Raw genomic sequence first — 17524 nt, 5'->3', positions numbered from 1 at the left:
TTTGGGTTGGTGCACTAATTGTAAGTATATCTTGGGTATTTTATGTTGATTTAATTAAAAAAAATAAAATAAAATAAAAATTAGTTTTTATTTTTATTTCTTGTGCGGCCCGGTACCAATCGATCCACGGACCGGTACCGGGCCGCGGCCGGTGGTTGGGGACCACTGTCTTAAAGCCCCTCTTCCGGTGGGCGTTTCAGTGTTATAGCTTCACCTTTATCGTTAGTTTTTAAGCCAAAATGCGTCCATTCTCCCTTTTTTGTTTATACACTGTGTCTGTTTGTAAGTACTCCGTGATTATGCGCTGCCAAACATGCTCGTCTGCTCTTAAACCAGCAATGTCAAAATGTGACGACGCGCCGTCATGCCCGGGAACCGGTACTTTTTCAAACAGAATATAGTACAGTTTTTCATTCATTAGTACCGCGATATTGTAATAGTACCGGTATACCGTACGACCCTAATACATATACATATACATGTAAATATATACATTTTTATATAAATATATATATATATATAATCTGTTATTTTCTGTTATATGTTTAATATTTTTTTTATTGACAGTCCGTATATGTTGACAAGCTGCAGTGCGTAGGACAGAACTGCAGCTCAATCGCCTTCTTTCTGACAGCCGCGAGACATACTTTTCAGATGTGCTAGATGAAGACACAAAATAGTGCTCGCAGTTGAGTTTTCATATTGATAAATCAGAATCAGAATCAGAATCAGAATAGTTTTTATTGCCATTGTTTGTGAACGGGTTCACAAACTAGGAATTTTTCTTGGTGCAATCGTGCAACATAAAACACATATAACACAGATTTGGTAATAAAAAGAGCTGTAACTAAATCAGATCTTGTTATTGTTCATGTGCCTGATGGCCGAGGGGAAAAAACTGTTCAGGTGGCGGGAGGTGTGGGTCTGGATGGACCGTAGTCTCCTGCCTGAGGGGAGAGGGGAGAATAGTTTGTGTCCAGGGTGAGAAGAGTCAGCTGTGATCCGACCCACACGCCTCCTGGTCCTGGAGGAGAACAGGTCCTGGAGGGATGGGAGCTTGCAGCCAATCACCTTCTCAGCAGCACGTACGATGCGCTGCAGTCAATGCTTATCCTGGACTGTGGCGCCGGGGAACCACCCGGGGATGGAGGAGGTGAGGATGGACTCGATGATGGCTGAGTAACTGCACCAGCATCTCGGTCGGCACCTTAAGTTTCCTCAGCTGCCGCAGGAAGTACATCCTCTGCTGGGCCTTCTTGATGAGGGAGCTGATGGTCTGCTCCCACTTGAGGTCCTGGGTGATGGTGATGCCCAAGAAACGGAAGGAGTCCACAATGGAGACGGAGGTGGGAGAGTCAATCAGGGTGAGGGGGGATGGTGGGGCTGTGACTTTCCTGAAGTCCATGATCATCTCCACTGTTTTCTGGGCGTTCAGCTCCAGGTTGTTGAGGCTGCACCAGGACGCTAACCGGTCAATCTCTCTCCTGTAGGCGGACTCATCGCCATCCGAGATGAGCCCGATGAGGGTAGTGTCATCCGCAAACTTGAGCAGCTTTACGGACTGGTGACTGGAGGTGCAGCAGTTTGTATACATGGAGAAGAGCCAGGGGAAAAGTACACAGCCCTGAGGAGTACCAGCGTTCGTGGTTCGACTGTCCGAGACAATCTTCCCCAGCCGCACGTGCTGTCTTCGGTCTGTCAGGAAGTCAATGATCCAACTGCAGAGGGAGTCGGGCACGCTGAGCTGGTAGAGCTTGTCTCGTAGCAGTCCAGGGAGGATGGTGTTGAAGGCAGAGCTGAAGTCCACAAACAGGATCCTAGCGTAGGTTCCTGGGGAATCCAGATGCTCCAGGATGAAGTGGAGGGCCAGGTTCACTGCATCATCCACAGACCTGTTGGCTCTGTAGGCGAACTGCAGTGGGTCCAGGAGGGGGGCGGTGATGTCCTTGAGGTAGGGCAGGACCAAGCGCTCAAAGGACTTCATGACCACAGACGTCAGCGCAACCGGCCTGTAGTAATTAAGTCCTGTGATCCGTGCTTTCTTGGGGACAGGGACAATTGTGGAGGTTTTAAAGCAGGACGGCACACGGCATAGCTCCAGAGAGGTCACACTATGTGTGCTAAATAATTGTATTTGCATGTTCTTCTGCCAGTATTGATGATCAGCATATTTGTTAATTTGCTCATTTAAGGGATGCTATACACTGCACACAAGTTTAGTAGGTCAACTATGCGTGTTTTGTCAAGTTTGCACGCTTTTTAATGTACGCAAAGCTTTAGTATGGCAGGCCCAAAGTGTTTACAAAGTTAAAGAAAGAAGAATCCTGATAAACATCTTGAACCGTACCGGATGAGTGGGTCTACTCAGATCTATTTTCATACAAAAAGCGCACCTGATTATAAGGCGCATTAAAGGGGTCATAAACCGGAATTCTCTAATAACTAAAGTTCCTTGGGTGAATAATGTAAACCCACTACACCGGTATGTTTTAGCACTTTCATGGCGAGTTTACTGACAGATATAAGTAAGAACTTTACACTACTTTATATTAGAAATGGCAACAGCAGAGGATGAACAGAGGTGGGTAGTAACGCGCTACATTTACTCCGTTACATCTACTTGAGTAACTTTTGGGATAAATTGTACTTCTAAGAGTAGTTTTAATGCAACATACTTTTACTTTTACTTGAGTATATTTATAGAGAAGAAACGCTACTTTTACTCCGCTACTTTTATCTACATTCAGCTCGCTACTCGCTACTAATTTTTATCGATCTGTTAATGCACGCTTTGTTTGCTTTGGTCTGTCATAGTGCCTGCGTTTCAACAAATACAGTCACTGGTGACGTTCACTCCGTTCCACCAATCAGATGCAGTCACTGGTGACGTTGGACCAATCAAACAGAGCCAGGCGGTCACATGACCTGACTTAAACAAGTTGAAAAACTTATTCGGGTGTTACCATTTAGTGGTCAATTGTACGGAATATATACTGTACTGTGCAATCTACTAATAAAAGTTTCAATCAATCAATCAAAAGTGTGAAGGAAAAAAGACCCTTTTTTATTTCAATCGTACATCCTGTCAAAAGCCTAAAGACTGACTGCACAGTTCCTGTCTTCACAATAAAAGTGCCGCTCCATCGCGCCTGCGCTTTCAAAACAAGTCTCCGAAAGCCAGCGCAAACAAGCTAGCAAGCTACGGAGTTTGCCGCCAATGTATTTCTTGTAAAGTGTATAAAAACGAATATGGAAGCTGGACAAATAAGGTGCCAAAAACCAACCACTTTCATGTGGTATTAGACAGAAAGGAGGAACTTTTTTTCTCCTCCATTTGAAAACGTGGACGCTATCAGCACTACGGTCTGATTACAATCAATGCAAGTCATCAGAATCAGGTAATACACCAACTTATATTCTTGTCTTCATGAAAGAAAGGAATCCATATGTGTTAAACATGCATGTATATTCATTAAAACACCTTTAACATGTAAACAAAAACGGCAAAATAAATAAATATAAATTATATACTGTATATATATATATATATGTGTGTGTATATATATGTATATGTATATATATATATATATATGTATATACATATATATATATATATATATATATATATATATATATATATATATATATATATATATATATATGTGATATGTGTGTGTATGTTACTCATCAGTTACTCAGTACTTGAGTAGTTTTTTCACAACATACTTTTTACTTTTACTCAAGTAAATATTTGGGTGACTACTCCTTACTTTTACTTGAGTGATAAATCTCTAAAGTAACAGTACTCTTACCTGAGTACAATTTCTGGCTACTCTACCCACCTCTGAGGATGAATGTCTCATAACAAGAAGATAGAGAAAAAGAAGAAGCTTATCAACTACGTTGTCAGCACAGACTCAAAGGCGGACGCGTCCAATTTTTCAGGACTTATGCAGATCCCAAATACAAATCAGCAGGTACCAGAAGGTAAGAAACGTTGCTTTTGCATAATATTGCGAAACAAAATGCCAGATAATATGTCTTACCTTATACACACACCATAATAATACTCCTGTGTTGAATCACAGTACAATGGTAAATGGGTTACACTTGTATATCGCTTTTCTACCTTGAAGGTACTCAAAGCGCTTTGACACATTTACACGTTCACCCATTCACACACACACTGATGGCGGTAGCTGCCATCCAAGGCCCTAACCGCGACCCATCAGGAGCAAGGGTGAAGTGTCTTGCTCAAGGACACAACGGACATGACGAGGTTGGTAGAAGGTGGGGATCGAACCAGGAACCCTCAGGTTGCTGGCACGGCCACTCTCTCAAGTGCGCCACGCCGTCCCCAACAATCCATCAAGCGGTGCGGCTTCATAGCTTACCAAAGTTGTACTAAAACATGTGGACAGATTTTTGGGGCGCCATGTGTAATGTTCTATATTTTCAATTGAACATGTAAAATGTAGGTGTTGTTTACTTAAGTCATATTGCATTCTACACGTATCTCTTATGTGTGACTGCCATCTACTGGTCACACTTATCATTTCACCATGTACCAAATAAAATAGCTTTGAGGTCGGTAAGCAAAACCAGAATTATTCCGTACATGAGGTGGATTTTAAGTGTGCTTTATAGTCCGGAAAATACGGTACTTAATAAGTAGAAAAGGTGAAAATAATGGGAATATACTTGCAAATTTCCCAGGGCTTTCACATCGTCCCATGTTGGCACAGCGTTAGTGCTGGGGTGGTAGACCGTCGTACTTGGATTGAATCCTAATCAAAGAAGTCTTAGGATAATACAAACCCCGTTTCCATATGAGTTGGGAAATTGCGTTAGATGTAAATATAAACGGAATACAATGATTTGCAAATCCTTTTCAACCCATGTTCAACTGAATGCACTACAAAGACAAGATATTTGATGTTCAAACTGATAAACTTTATTTATTTTTGCAAATAATAATTAACTTAGAATTTCATGGCTCCAACACGTGCCAAAGTAGTTGGGAAAGGGCATGTTCACCACTGTGTTATATGGCCTTTCCTTTTAACAACACTCAGTAAACGTTTGGGAACTCAGCAGACACATTTTTTAAGCTTCTCAGGTGGAATTCTTCCCCATTCTTGCTTGATGTACAGCTTAAGTTGTTCAACAGTCCGGGGGTCTCCGTTGTGGTATTTTAGGCTTCATAATGCGCCACACATTTTCAATGGGAGACAGGTCTGGACTACAGGCAGGCCAGTCTAGTACCCACACTCTTTTACTATGAAGCCACGTGTTACATCAACAAATTTGCCTGCTCACCTGTGGGATGTTCCAAATAAGTGTTTGATGAGCATTCCTCAACTTTATCAGTATTTATTGCCACCTTTCCCAACTTCTTTGTCACGTGTTGCTGGCATCAAATTCTAAAGTTAATGATTATTTGCAAAAAAAAAAATGTTTATCAGTTTGAACATCAAATATGTTGTCTTTGTAGCATATTCAACTGAATATGGGTTGAAAATGATTCGCAAATCATTGTATTCCGTTTATATTTACATCTAACACAATTTCCCAACTCATATGGAAACGGGGTTTGTACAAAACAATTACGTTTTAATTATGTTAAATATGTTTAAAAAACAATTGATTGAAACCTTTATTTCTCATGCATCCGTTTTAGTACAAAACATATATTAAATTAAATTAAAGTTTGATTAGAAAAGCATATAAATAATTTCACATGAATGTGTGAACAGTTTTGTAATAGGGGGAAGGGCCTCAAAATAAAACCTTTCATAGGGCCCAGCTTATCCCAGTGTCCTGCACCCAATAATAACACAAACTACTTTTAATCGAGCATAATCATCGTTTTACAACAATGCAAATACAATGCAAAATGTCTATAAATGATGACCGGATGAATGAACATCAATTTTGCCGTTATTGAACTCTTAGACAAAGAGAGCTGGTAAGAACCATATTGTTCTTAATTGTCTGGCTTGACTTACTGTAGCAGAGTGGTAATATAGATGGCATATATCACACACAACAATGCAGCAACACTAGCAAATCTAAAATTATGCTAGGTAGGCCTACTCACTAAAGAAAAACAAGCTCCCTTGTCTGTGGCTGACTGACAGATAGTTGAAAGAACTCCACGTTTTATTTTAAGATGTGTAGTGACGCCTTTTTTTTTTTTATAAGAGTTGCTCAATGCTGGGTATATATCAGTGACGTGCGGTGAGGTTCATGGCTGGTGAGGCACTGACTTCATCACAGTCAGATTTACAAACATATGAACCCTAAAGAGTATCTTATTCACCATTTGATTGGCAGCAGTTAACGGGTTATGTTTAAAAGCTCATACCAGCATTCTTCCCTGCTTGGCACTCAGCATCAAGGGTTGGAATTGGGGGTTAAATCACCAAAAATGATTCCCGGGCGCGGCGCTGCTGCTGCCCACTGCTCCCCTCACTTCCCAGGGGGTGATCAAGGGGATGGGTCAAATGCAGAGGACAAATTTCACCACAACTAGTGTGTGTGACAATCATTGGTACTTTAACTTAACTTTAACTTTACACATACAAACTGTAGCACACAAAAAAGCACAATTAATTTAAAAAAAACGTAATTATGGTCTTACCTTTACTCATAAATGAAGTCCATGCGCAGCTCCTTTTGAACAAAAGCATCAATAACTTGTTTATAGAAGCATTCCTTATCTTTCTTCAGTTTTAAAAGTCTCTCCGTCTCGATGGAGTTCTTCCTTTAAGTATTACCTCCTGCTTCGATTGAAAGTCCAGTTTAGAAAACTGTTTTATTTTAGATATGTAATCCTCCATGTTAATTGTCCAGGCAAGAAGAAAAAATAAACGATCGCTGCTAACTGTTGCTGCTTGTTGTCACTTCTTCTGCAGCCGAGTAGTCGCAAGAATGATCTCTGGGATCACTAGCGCCCTCTACCACCAGGAGGCGGGATTACTGCGAGCCTCACACAGTGCGTCTTCGCAGCTGTTTTATGATTGCTCAATACAAGAAATACGTTACACACATACAGTTGTTGACAAAATACACTGTACATTATATACCTCAGCTAACTGAACTATGGAAATGTATAATATAACTCATATAGGAATACGGTCTCACTGCACAGCAATCCATGGTGAGGCTCAACTCAGTGACGTGCCTCAACTGGCAGGTGACTCACCGCAAGTCTCTTCTCAGTATTTGAACGGCAAATGTGAAAATTCAGCGATTTTGAATAAAAATAATCTAAAACTGGTGAAGTTGAATGGAAAATAACTTTATAGTATAATCACTGGATACATATAACAATTTAATATATATATATTTTTTCTTTTTACATTTTTTTTCTTTCCATGATGGCACGTGAGGCCCCGCCTCGCCTGCCTCCCCTGACTGCACGTCACTGGTATATAGGGGCTCTGGGGGGAACCTTTGACTGTAATGACATCATGAAGTACATTTTGCTTAATAGGAGACCTTTAATAGAGTGAAACTCTTGAAGACAAAATACACGGGAAGAGCTTGGTATTTTTTTCCCCACAAGCATTAATCATATCAATTTAGCAAGGGTGATGACTGAAGTCTTGTATTACAAGAAGAAAAGCCAGTCTTCCGTCCGTGAACCTAATCCGGGGACACTTGCTAGGCCTGGAAGTCTGTCACCTGCAGGTGTCAAATGCAAGGTCTTTCTGGCTGCTGACCAAAGAACCTACAAGCGTTGCCACGTCTCGCACCTCCCTCACCGCTTCTATGTGAGCAACTTATTTACCACATGCTCCGGTTTCACATGTGTGCCTTGACAAGTCTCGTGAAACCAAAGAGATGACCTGGAATTCTATCCTGTGACCCCGACATGAATGGTACGCCTGTGACATGGTGTCTTGACTGTTTTTTGTGGGGGGGTTTTAAACTTTGCCTTTTTTTTTTTTTCCTACGGCAATGTTATCATTTGGAGAGACAACAAAAAAGGTTTTGTTAAAATAGTTCTCAAGCAGACGAAACCAGGTTTTGAATTTTTTCTGTTGTGGCCAAGTTGCAATATTGGCCAGCCCTGTGTTACTAGGCAACGTTAACAGGCTTGAGTTTACATGGTTGTGACTTGTATTATATTAATTGTTGTAATGATCCATAAACATTACAGCACAAACTTAGAATGCTTTAGCAAATAGCATATATTTTGGAGAAGGAGTAGTTCCATATTTGTTACGGACCTGCTTAGCAATCAGATGTTTACACTTGCTCTGAAAAGGAGTAGGAAGAAGCAAAGCTTATTTAAATAGCCCTTCTCCGTGTCCTTTTCTGATCTTTCATAACACCATGCGATTCACGTGTTTTACATTTTGTCATATCAGATGTGTGCACTTGCTGAGCTTAGGTGTCCAGAGCAAGGAATGCGGAAGGTGTTGCAATAGATAGATGACTTATTCTGTGATTAAGAGAAAAGGCAAATTGAGAAGGAACAAAAACCAGCAAATACATAGAAAATTAAAGCTGCAAGCAGCATTGGTCGGGCCCGCATGTTTGGCAGGTGCTAGTTCTAAGTGTCCCAATACTTTTGTTCAGTTTTCGTCATAAGTGTCCCAATACTTTTGTCTACTTTTAGTCCGAATTGTCCCAATACTTTTGTGTAGTGTACCTACCTTGTCTGCATTGTGTGGGCACGTTGGTGCTTCCTGCTTTTAAGCAGCCATCTTAAAAAAACAGCAGCGCAGCAGAATCAGCGCAGCGGGTCTTTGAAGGGTCATAAAATCAAAACCGGAGCAGGTATTAAAACGCGCTTCTGTAGTTTTAATCACAAGGGTTCAATCTCTCTCCTGTGTTAGTTTGAAGCCGAAACGACAAACGCGCTCAGAGGAGATAGATTTTGAAGGAAGGTGACCGGTTTTTACAAAACATTTGTTTTGAAGGGGGAATAGCAAACTTCCTGTTGATTTTTGCTGGGGGTTGTGGTCTCTCTGACCTTTCCAGTTTTTTCATCCGAGGAGCAGTTTTTTGTGCGTTTTATGAAAAAATTGCGCTAGAGCGCAATTTTGAGATTTGGGGTTAGGTTTTTTTATTAGATCACACTTTTTGCCAGTCCTGATGTGTGCGATCAGTTTGGTGAGTTTTGAAGCATGTTAAGGGGGTCAAATTACAGCTCAAAGAGGCAAAAGTGTCTGTTTTTAGTACTTTTTTGTCTTGAAGGGGGAATTGCCAACTTCCTGTTGATTTTAGCCCGAGAATGTACCATTATGTAGGTCTAAGTCAGACCTACATAAAGGTTTTTGTTTCATGTCTCTCCGACCTTCCTAGTGGGAGTTACAGGCAGTCTAGTTTTTTTTTTCCTAGGGGGCGCTAGAGCGCAATTTTGAGTTTTGGGGTTCGGTTTTTTTATTAAAAGACAATTTTCGCAGGTCCTGATGGGTGGGTCAAATATGGTGAGTTTTGAAGCATGTTAAGTGGGTCAAATTAGTGCTCAAAGAGGCGGCGGAATAATAATAAAGAATAATAATAAAGAATAAAACCTTACAATTACAATAGGTCCTTATGTCCCATTGCAGACCCTAATTAGAAATAACTGAATAAAGACAACACTATGATGAATGAAAACTATCCATCCATCCATTTTCTACCGCTTGTCCCTTTCGGGGTCGCGGAGGGTGCTGGAGCCTATCTCAGCTGCATTCGGGCGGAAGGTGGTGTACACCTTGGACAAGTTGCCACCTCATCGCAGGGCCAACGCAGATAGAAAACATTCACACTCACATTCATTTATTAGGGCCAATTTAGTGTTGCCAATCAACCTATCCCCAGGTGCATGTCTTTGGAGGTGAGAGGAAGCCGGAGTACCCGGAGGGAACCCACGCAGTCACGGAGAGAACGTGGAAACTCCACACAAAAAGATCTTCAGCCCGGGGATCGAATCTAGGACCTTTGTATTGTGAGGCTCATGCACTAACCCCTGTTCCACCGAGGACCTAAAAAATAAATAAATACAAATAAAAACACAGCAATAAAGTAACATTGTACAGTAGTTTCAAGACATCTGCGGAGGTTATTTGGTCAGACCATGCAGGAATAGCAAATAAACGCAAGTAATTAAGAGGTTCATTAAAATGTCTATTTTTGACACTGCTGCAACAAGGTGCAGAATTTTCAAACATTTGACGATGTACTGTATTATGTATTAAATAATGCTGTCAAATTATATATCAAAAATCATACCTTAAAAAAAGAACCCGATATTTGGACACACATGTCATTTTATTGTGAGAATGTAATACAAGAGCATTGTTTGTTTTACTTGAATGCACTACATTAATTTGTAGTAATACGATAATTTTTTGTGATTAAACACATGAGTCAACTCATCATTTTTGACACCCCTTGATACAATACTAAAATAGATCATTATTGAAAAGGAGCAGATTATAGTACAAACGTATAATATCCACCCCTATTCACACAAATACAAATGTAGCTGTTCAACTCAAAGACTATCGAGGCCATATTTCTATTTCATAACATACAACAAAACAAATATATATATATATATATATATATATATATATATATATATATATATATATATATATATATATATATATATATATATATATATATATATATATATATACACAGTATATATAAATTAATATCAACTTACTAAAAAGTACCATCTTTTCATCATTATTGTTTTTTTGTTGTTTTTTTTAACCGAAAAATATTGACATTGTTTTGTTCCACTGTAAAGTTTGTTCCCTTTGATTGAAATGCATGTTTCCATTGCCACTGTTCTAATAACTAGATTCATTACTGTAAATATCTGATTCCCTTTAAGGTTATAATTACTTTCCCCTTGTAAAAATCTGGTTTCAATTAATTTTTAGAATATTGTACTCTACTAGTTTATTAAATGTGAATAGGTTTACTCTTTAAATATGAAGTTTGTGGGTCCCCTAATGACTCGTACATATTTCTTCTATAAAAGGAAGATTAGATGTAAAATATATTTTTATTTTTTACTTTTTTATTATTATTATTATTATTAATTTTATTAGTATTGTTGTTGTTGTAGATATTATTATTATTATTATTATTATTATTATTATTTTATATTATTGTTTTATACAAAATATACAATGCTTTGTATTTAGCATGTATTTATCTTATGTAAAATAGCAATAGTTTTAGATATTTTAAACCTTTCGACATTTATATGTGATTTCCATGACAAATGTTCATCAATCATACCACCCAAAAACTTAAAACCTTTTTTTTTGTTTTGTTTTGTTTTTCCTACTACCATAAAAAAGCCTTGAACCTAGTTTTTACCAGTATTCAAGGAAAACCTATTAACATCAAAATATCTTTTAATTTTAATACATTTGTTTTCACCCACTTCTAACACATTTTTCATATTTTGTCCTCCGTTTATCCATTTTCTACCGCTTGTCCCTCTCTAAATAAAATAAATATGTGCCATCTGTCAATAAATACACGGTAGCACTCTGGAAACAATGGTAATATAATCAAAATACATTTAAGTCCAAGGACCGATTTTTGTGGTACTACACAACCAAAATGTACAGTCAATCAATCATCAATCAATCAAAGTTTACTTATATAGCCCTTAATCACAAAAGTCTCAAAGGGCTGCACAAGCCACAACTCAGATCACACATCAGGGCAAGAAAAAAACTAAACCCAATGGGAACAACGAGTAGACACAGTAGAGAGGAACCCAAAGATGCAGACGGACGGTGAGTAAAACAGTTATTTTACTGAAGTAACAATAGGCGACGGTGCAAAAAAGAGAAAACAAAATGTGCACCGTGGAAAAAAACAAAAAATACTATATACAAAAATAAAATAAACTTGGGTCGGAGTTGCAAGACGTGCTAACTACTAAAACAACACCAAGATGGATGGCACTTGGAATGGCCAAGATAGCAAGTATCAAAATAATGGAAGCATCAAAGTAATCTGGAGTGGAATCGCCAAGTGCCATCCAGCTGCCAAGGTGCTGCTTAGGTAGCAACAGAGAAAACTGGAAGCAGCTGTGCACGTCTCACAACTCCGCCCACATGAGGAACACAGAAACTCTAAGGGGAAGAAGAAATGAAGTAAGAATACAAGGTCAACTGCACCAAAAGAGGAAAACTAAAAATACAAACCCCAACGTGGCAGCAGGCGGTGACATAATGTAGTGTAATCAAGTGTAATGTAGTGTAATATATTGTAGTGTAGTGTAGTGTAATGTAATATAGTGTAGTTTAGTGTAATGTAATGTAGTGCTGTGTTATGTAATTTGATGTAAAGTAGTATAATGTAATATAGTGTAATGTATTGTAGTGTGGTGTAATGTAATGTTGTGTAATGTTGTGTAATGTAATGTAATATAGTGTAATGTAGTGTAATGTAATGTAGTGTAGTGTAATGTAATGTAATGTAGTGTAATATGATGTTTGACGTTTGTTTAATATTATGATGTTTTTAAAAGTTATTACTTTCTCTCGCTGTTTATCTACAGTATTGTTTATCACAATAATAAATACACAAGTTAACCAACAACATAATGCCACACATGGTGTCGTATTTCAACTCTCACACTGGAGCTGCCACAATTAATAGTGCAGCCTTGAACAGATTGGAATGTAAGCTGTGGTGGACAAAGCAAGCATCGCTTAGGCGCTGCATAAGAAGCCTGTTTAGGAGTGCAATAAACAACTTGTTGCAGGGAGCAAATGTTTGAAATCTAAATGATCACCGAAGTAGAAGTGATAACAGAACACCACCCAGTTGCTTCACAGGAAAGAAAAGTCTTAGCACTCGTGTTCACATGGCTACCAGATGAAGATCACATGTTTCGCAAAGAAGGAGCCTTTGACCAGTGTGAAGGAGGCATAAAGTTACATAACCAAAGGTCAATATGTCTCAGAGTGTCACTGAAAACGAAACACTTCGGCTTGAAATCTGATATTTTACATTATTTGGCATATAAATGATAATGCATCCTTTTTAAAACGAGTTACAAAGGCTCCTAATTTGGCTGTGACATATGTAACATGCTGTATTGTGTCATTTCCAGGTTGTATTATTTTGCTTAAAATTATTAATAATTAGATAGGATAGACTTTATTCATCTCACAACAGGAAAAGTGCGTCTACTTGCTCGTTTACTGTAAATAGTTAACAATAATTGTGTGTTGTAACACGGTTCTATCTACACTTCTGTTAAAATGTAATAAAGTCTTATTCTTCTGTTTGTTTGGATACTTTACATTAGTTTTGGGCGACACTACAAGTTTGGGTATCGATCCAATACTAAATAGTTACAGGAGGAGGATTTATCGTATCGATACTGATACTAAAAAATTTTCAAGATCATTGAATAATACATTTTTAATCACAATTATAATCTAATATATATATATATATATATATATATATATATATATATATATATATATATATATATCCATCCATCCATCCATCCATTTTCTACCGCTTATTCCCTTCGGGGTCGCGGGGGGCGCCGGAGCCCATCTCAGCTACAATCGTATATATATATATATATATATATATATATATATATATATACATATAAACATATATAAACATATATGCATGTGTATATATATATTTATATATATACATATATATATATATACATATATATAAATCAAATCAAATCAACTTTATTTATATATATATATATATATATATATATATGTATGTATATATATATATATATATATATATATATATGTATATGTATACACATATATATATGCACATATATAGACCAAATATATATGTAGACTATATATAGACATATATAAATATATATATATAGACTATATATATATACTGTATATATAGACTATATATAAAGTATATATAGACTATATATATAGATATATATAATATATATAGTCTATATATATATATACATACATAGACTATATATGTATATAGTATACATATAATATATATATATATATATATATATATATATATATATATATATATATATATATATATATATATATATATATATATATATATATATATATATTAGGGATGTCCGATAATGGCTTTTTGCCAATATCCGATATTCCGATATTGTCCAAAAAATGCAGTCGTGGAATTAACACATCACTATGCCTAATTTGGACAACCAGGTATGGTGAAGATAAGGTACTTTTTTTTTTTAATGTATAAAATAAGATAAATAAATTAAAAACATTTTCTTGAATAAAAAAGAAAGTAAAACAATATAAAAACAGTTGCATAAAGACTAGTAATTAATGAAAAGTAGTAAAATTAACTGTTAAAGGTTAGTACTATTAGTGGACCAGCAGCACGCACAATCATGTGTGCTTACGGACTGTATCCCTTGCAGACTGTATTGATATATATTGATATATAATGTAGGAACCAGAATATTAATAACAGAAAGAAACAACCCTTTTGTGTGAATGAGTGTAAATGAGGGAGGGAGGTTTTTTGGGTGGGTGCACTAATTGTAAGTGTATCTTGTATTTTTTTATGTTGATTTAATAAAAAAAATAAAAATTAAAAATAAATTTAAAAAACGATACTGATAATGAAAAAAACGATACCAATCATTTCTGATATTACATTTTAACGCATTTATCGGCCGATAATATATGTATATATATATATATATATACATGTGTGTGTGTGTGTGTGTGTATATATGACACAGCTAGAATGTGTCATCAACCTTGATTATCAGGATATACAGTATGATAGTATTAAAAGCTCTATCGTCGGCCAAATGTATATAGTTTTTATTGTATACTACATGTATCACGCAATTCTAATTTGGGTATTTACCATGAATGTGTCACATCTTGAATGCAACACCACTAAAATGAATGCAATCTTTCATACAATGATTGTTTTAGTGAGTGTCACACATGTGTGCTTACAGAGGTTTTTTTGTTTTTTTTAACTGCTTTTTCCTGGATATGTAAGGCCTTTCCAGGTAAAATGGTTAAATGCAAAGCTTTAACAAAAATGAAATATAAATACAGTGGTACCTCAACTTAAGAGTGTTTTGAGATAAGAGCTGTCTCTCGGCTAATTGTTATGCTTTCTGTTGCAAGCAGAAACTTTAGTTACAAGCGTCCCTGCCATTAGTTAGCGCAGGAAAGGTCCCAACAAACCCTGTAAGATTACTCACTAGCATTAGCTTATAGCTAGAGATTGACATAACTTTGTTTTCCAACCATGGGAAGGAAGAAAGTGAGTGTGAAGCACAGTGCTGAGAAGAGGATGCAGATGGTATTCATGGATTTTAAAGAAAGAAATCATCAAAAACATGACCGAACTTCTCACCAACTTGGCGAACCACTTCCAACCAATTATCACTGCAACTCTGCACCATACTGAATCAGAATGAGTCTATACCAGTTAAGAATGTTAGAATAATATCTTAATAGTGGACATTTATCTATGAAAATATGGAGAAGCTGCTGATGGCGAGAAGCAGCAGGAAGGCAATACCGTAGATGTCCGCTCTCGAAAGAAAAATAATTGTATTACATTACTTCATAAAACTACTGTAGTTGTTAGTAGTACATTCTACCATAGTGTTTTTATACAATATTTCTTATCCAAACCTTTGTTTTTCTTTTTAAAAGGCATGTTACAAAATTAATGTGTGCTGTTTTTGGGATGGGTGCAGGCACCAACTAAATTGATTTTAATTCATTGAAATGGGTGACATTAATTTGATATACAAGTGTTTTAAGTTTAGAGCTCCGTCAGAGTTCGTATGTTGAGGTACTTTGCCGGAAAACAATTCTTAATACAAAAAATAATTCACAATCAATACACTCATTGGAAATAATACAACACAGGAAATATTGTACTATATGTATCATGCAAGTTTTCAGGATTAGGGATTTTGGGGTGATAATTTAAAATGATATTATCGCTACCCATACTTGCCAACCTTGAGACCTCCGATTTCGGGAGGTGGGGGGTGGGGGGGAGGGGGCGTGGTCAGGGGTGGGCGGGGTCGTGGTTGGGGTAGGGCGTGGTTGGGGGCGTGGTTAAGAGGGGAGGAGTACATTTACAGCTAGAATTCACCAAGTCAAGTATTTCATATATATATATATATATATATATATATATATATATATATATATATATATATATATATATATATATATATATATATATATATATGTATATATATACATATATATATATATATATATATATGAAATACTCAAGTATTTCATATATATATACTGTATATATATATATATATATATATATATATATATATATATATATATATATATATATATATATATATATATATGAAATACTTGACTTTCAGTGAATTCTAGCTATAAAAAATGTATCTATTTTATTATATATGTATATATATATATATATATATATATATATATATATATATATATATATATATATATATATATGAAATACTTGACTTTCAGTGAATTCTAGCTATAAAAAATGTATCTATTTTATTATATATATATATATATATATATATATATATATATATATATATATATATATATATATATATATATATATATATATATATATATAGTATAGCAGTTGTGCACTGCACTCTCTAAAAGCCGTAGATGTTATTGTCACATATGCATGTACAGTAGATGGCAGTATTGTCCTGTTTAAGAGTGTCACAACATTGCTGTTTACGGCAGACCAACTGCTTTACGGTAGACGATAACGTGACTGCTGTTGTTGTGTGTTGTTACCGCGCTGGGAGGACGTTAATAAAACTGCCTAACAATAAACCCACATAAACCAAGAACTCGCCCTCGATCATTATACAGTTATAATGTGATTGGGCAGGCACGTTGTTTATATTGTGGGAAAGCGGACGTGAGAGCAGGCTGGCCGCTGTCGACACGTCACTCAGGTCCGCATGGAGCTGGAGGGGGCGTGGCCTCCAGCTCCGCCTGAATTTCGGGAGATTTTCAGGAGAAAATTTGTCCCGGGAGGTTTTCGGGAGAGGCGCTGAATTTCGGGAGTCTCCCGGAAAAGACCCAATCATTAACAAAAAAGGAAGCAATTTTTCCCATTAGAATAATGTAGATCCAATTACCATATATTCCGGACTATAAGCCGCTACTTTTTTTTTACGTTTTGAATCCAGCGGCTCATAAGACGGTACAGCTAATTTATGGATTTTTCTTCGTTGACGGCCATAATGCAAATAGTTTTAAAAAAAAAAACTTAGCAAATTCATTAAAAATGAGTGCTACAGCAACATCTTTTGGACTCATTCGCTCACTTCATGTGCTGCAGTGTCTTTCCATTTAATGCTTTCAACCGGAAATAGAAGTGCTTTTCGTTTTCTAGCCGTCCGTAGAGTTTTTGCTCAAAAGGATTCTTCATTCATCACTCCAAACGACGTTTGTAAGTGTTTTACAATATAATTAAAACTGTTGATACTTATCAAACCGTCCTATGTATGATG

The sequence above is a fragment of the Nerophis lumbriciformis genome, linkage group LG03 (assembly GCF_033978685.3).
Source record: "Nerophis lumbriciformis linkage group LG03, RoL_Nlum_v2.1, whole genome shotgun sequence".
NCBI lineage: Eukaryota > Metazoa > Chordata > Actinopteri > Syngnathiformes > Syngnathidae > Nerophis > Nerophis lumbriciformis.
Note: the sequence above shows the minus strand (reverse complement) of the source record.